This window comes from Triticum dicoccoides, chromosome 4A (assembly GCF_002162155.2).
Source record: "Triticum dicoccoides isolate Atlit2015 ecotype Zavitan chromosome 4A, WEW_v2.0, whole genome shotgun sequence".
Taxonomy (NCBI): Eukaryota; Viridiplantae; Streptophyta; class Magnoliopsida; order Poales; family Poaceae; genus Triticum; species Triticum dicoccoides.
The window spans coordinates 19,032,392-19,037,107 of record NC_041386.1 but is presented as its reverse complement, the minus strand read 5'-3'; the positions used below and the strand labels follow the sequence as shown (position 1 = coordinate 19,037,107).

The following is a 4,716-nucleotide window of genomic DNA, read 5'->3' as shown; positions in this document are numbered from 1 at the left end:
TCTTTTCCTCGATCTGGTACGTGTTGAAGAGAAGGAATTGTGCCCTTGAAGAAGGAGATCTGGTGAGATCAAAGAACAGGAAGGAGGTCCATGTCTGCTGCAGAGCAGCTGTCGAGGAAGAAAGAGACCAATGCAAGAAGATGAAAGAGACCGGGTGTAATGCGGCCACACATTGCGCTTTTTTTTTGAGGGAAGGAAAGCCCAGCCCAATTATGTATTTATGTACACAATCGACGGGCCAATCTTTAGAACGCAAAATAAAGAAAACAACTATGATTGAATTACCGAGACAGAAATTTAGTACCACCTCGAATATGTTTTAAATTCAAACTGAAAGCGTAAAATCACGGGAAGAAGCGTATTGTGACGGTGAACCAACGGAGTCAATCCGTACTTTATTATTAGAGAAAGATATATCTAGCATACTACATATGGTCACAGGTAAGTATCCATCATAGTATACCGCACTATAGAAACATCCGTCCTCAATCTGGCAGCCTGTAGGACCTGTGACGAATTATAACACAGAATGAGTGTCAAATAAACAATCCCTCTTTGGCATGCAAAGCACCTCTCTCAAGGCGAATGTTTTGTATTCCCATCCAAAAAGAAAACAGAGAGTGAACATGCAAGCAATATTTAATTTGTATTCTTTGCAAAATGTCACACAACTCAAAGTTAGCGCCCATCAACAAACCTACAAGCACAGACATGCATCTCTTGTTCCAAAAAACCCAAAAACTTCCAAGTCTACAACCTGCTACACACCACCTATTTACGAAAACCATAAACTTCCAAAATATCAGCATATTTTATGGTGTGGTATGATATTTTAAACATCACATAGGTTTCACGTAAGAGTGTATTGCACAACGCACATAAGCTTACATACTTAGTGCTAGCACTGTATCTGGATAATAATTATCTGCAAAAAATGGAATATAATACTAGAGAATTGAAATACTAATTTGTGGGTGGGGCTAATTAAAAGAGGAGATGTGTACCTAGCTTGTAATGACTTCTCCAAGTTCGGATAAATTTGCAGTCAACTCTATGGTGCTTCGTTCTTTTTTGAGTGTGTGAAACACCCCAACCTATGGAGTTAGCGAAGCAAATCTCTTAGTGCTAGCATTTTGCTAATAATACATCAGCACAAAGAAATGGATGGCAGGGATCAAGCAAACCGCTGTTATGATATAGAAATGTACTTACAGAAATATGAACTTCAACACCTGAAGGGACCTTGCATGTGCTCATCAGCATATTTTCGAACTTGCAGAGAAAAAACATTGCAGTCAAGACCGTGAAGCCAACAACTATCACAAAAATATAATTTATTTTCACCTCATTAATACACCCACCTCAATTGTTGTAGAAACACGTTTTCCATTGATAGATTCAATAACATCACCTTTTTGGATTCCGAGTATCTCAGCATTAGATCCTTTTGACACCTAGGTTTCAATTGCCAAATAATTAACCACTACATGCATGAGAAATAGAGCACCTCGAGGAAATAATTACCCTACCTCTTGAACAACAAGACCGTCATCAATGTTATACATACGCCATAACATGTCAACATGAGAAGGTTCTAGAAGTTCGATGGCCTTAAACGTCATTCCAAGATGGGGCCGGGCGAAATGCCTACATCAAATCAGATAATCATTTAATATATTTCAAGAAAGGTATACAGGGCGCAAGTATAACACTTTCAGAGTAAGCAATCTTTGGTGGAATCGAGCTTCTATCTTAACATGTCAAAAAACACAACAATAACCAATTAATTGATTCAAATAGACTTTAGAAAGGCCCAAAGGGGATGAGTCATTCATAGTAGTTGACAAATGCTAAAGAGGGACTTTCATGATATTATGTAAAAGAATTACTCCCTCCGTCCCATAATATAAGAGCGTTTTTGACACAATGTCAAAAACGCTCTTATATTATGGGACGGAGGGAGTACATCATATTTCATTATGACTGAGAACGGCTGAGAATACATTTGTTCATGAATATCTCATAGGTTTAACTTGAAACTCTCCTTGAAAAAAGATGGCTTCAGGAAAATTGTCCATCAAAATTGAGAGAAAAGCCTAAAACATATATTTTTTTCCATTAAACTTTACTCTAGAACTTGGCTAAGGACATCAAAGCAGAACCCTTCTTATAACTAGTTGTCATCATAATCCATTTGTACTCTCAGCATCTCAGCGTGGTTCTAGATGTTTGTTTTTGTCTAGACCCAGTTCTTGATTTGCTTATAAATGATTATTGTTGTAAAGTTATATATTGCAGCCACTAACATATCTCTCTGTATATATACATAATAAAACACAACAATGATCACCTTGTTGTAGAATCTATACATAACTTATGGTCATTAGATTGCATAAAAATGATAAAACAGATACTACGAGAAATAGTTCGACTTCTAACAATAAGTAAAAAAGAAACAATAGGGAAGAACACATTTTCATTGATACCATTACAGAACTGAGAGGAAAAACGTACCGATATTTCCTCCATGAATCCAAACAATTGAGCACAATGGAAGAAGGTATAAAGACTCAAATCTCTCAGGGTCATTGACCATTCCGACCACTTTTCCACCCAAGTCAATAACTGGCCCCCCATTGTCATACTGCAACAATTCATATTGGCAACATATGAGAGTTTGCAAGAACAAGGAAAATCTTATAACAATAGATAGCAATATAGAACACAAAGTTGTCATGAAACAAAACTCAAAATTGTAACAAATCTATACAATACTATCTCATGATAAGATATATTACCTCATTATCATCGCCATGGCCATCTGGAGAACGGAAATATATATTGTGGTACCGTTCATACATGGTTGGATTCAGATATTCTGCTCTAGCATATGTTATCCTTATATTTAAGGCATTGTCTCTTCCAAGTCGAAAAATCTTTTGAGCAAATTCTACATCTTTTTCATTAAAAGATGGTAACTTGATTGGTTGATCCATCTGAACATTCAGGAAAGCGAGATCATAGTGGGGCTGGTGATAGACCAGCTGGCCCTTTGCACTGGTGCCATTTAGCAAATGAACAGTGACCTAAGAAAAAGTTGTGAGACTGATTATATAGGATTTTTGAATAGTAAGCAAACACATGTTTTGTTTCCATTTTGTTATTTGAAAAGGCCAATAGCAAGAAAAAAACATGTGAATTGCAACTAGTTAAATTTACACCGGAGATTAATTTATTTATTTACGACGGAACCAGTTTGAAAAGAAATACATTAATAGAAGAAACACATTGACTCACATCAGCGTTTGTAGCATACTCTTCACCGCCTGACCAGACGCTGACAGGAGCATCCTTTGTGCGAATCAGCCAAGTGGTTGTGAGAACAAGGCCGGTTTTGCTCTCCTCATCCCAATCAATCCAGAAGCCAGAGCACCGTCTTAGTGGTTCACCATCTGTGTGATTCAAGCACAAGATATACGATCAAGCTGCGCGACGAACAATCCGAAACATGGAGGGTACGTAGTACAAGACCACATATGCACGTACCGAGAGAGGATGAAACCCCTAGAAGAAATTTGGCTGCCGAGAACACGGCCTTTGTTCCAGATCGACGGATAGAAAAGAGCTCATCAGTGTGAAACAAGGTCGGAGGTTTGAAGTAAGCGATTGTAGGAATTTGCACAGGGCTGGGAGCTACAGGCGGCAGGAACATTAAAAAATATCGATCAGATCATACACGAGCAGAGGAAGACAATTTGTATAATTATTTAGGAATTCTCGGTTGAAAACTTGGATAGTGGCTACGGGATGGCGCAATCATATATATACCCGACTCTTGGTCTATTTCGTCTTGTGCAATCTTGGCAAAGACAAGGGCGTACGCATGGTCGACGGAACCAGGCGACAGAGTATCTTCTTGTTCTGATCGCCGATCCCCTTTGCAATCGCGCCGCCGACTCTGTCTTTTATTGGTCGAGTATCTTTTTGGGGGGCGTATCTCAGACTCTCAGTCGACGCCAACGCCGTCCTATTTAAGGCCTCGTTGTGGTCTGTGTTAGTTTCCGGACTGTGTCAGTCTGTTGGCAGATTGACGGTCGGTTTCGTACTGGTAGGCGCCGGTCACCGCGCGAGCGTCCGATCTGGCCCTCCGTGAACGCTTCAGATTGAACTGAAGCTGGTTCGTCTTCGCTCGACGCCATTGCCCACCCCTCAATCGTCCCCCCCCTCGATCCCAGCGACGTCTCCGGTGTGGAGCACCTCCCTCACCTACCAGCCGCTCTCCACCGTCGCAGCTTGCCACTGCCTGATGCCGGTCCCAGCAAATCGACTCTCTAGTTACAGCTTTTCGTGTCACTGATTCCAGCAAAAAATAAAAAACACGTACCATCTTCGTCTCCCTCCCCTGGTCGCCGGTTGAAGTTTTTTGTGTCGCTAATTAAAGCTTTTTTCATATACAATTGAAGATTTCTTTGTCGGCAGTTGCAACTTTTCTAGTTGCGCCGTGTCTGTTTGAAACTTTTTCTCTCGCCGGTTAGAGCTAGCTCTTTCCATATATGGTTGAAACTTTTTTGTCAATGGTTGCAAATTTTTCGTTTGAGCAGTCGTCTGGTTAAAGTTTTGTCTATTGTCTAGTTGAAGCTTGTTTCATCTAAGAGCATCTACAACCGGACTCCTTAAAAAGCCAGCTTACAATACATGAGTCTGGTGTCTCGCCTC

The 4,716-nt window shown here is 40.2% G+C and overlaps 1 pseudogene; it reads right to left on the bottom strand.

Moving 5' to 3' along the window:
- Positions 1-354: 354 nt before the first annotated feature.
- On the bottom strand, positions 355-4,199 carry LOC119283367 (annotated as a pseudogene).
- Positions 4,200-4,716: the final 517 nt, after the last annotated feature.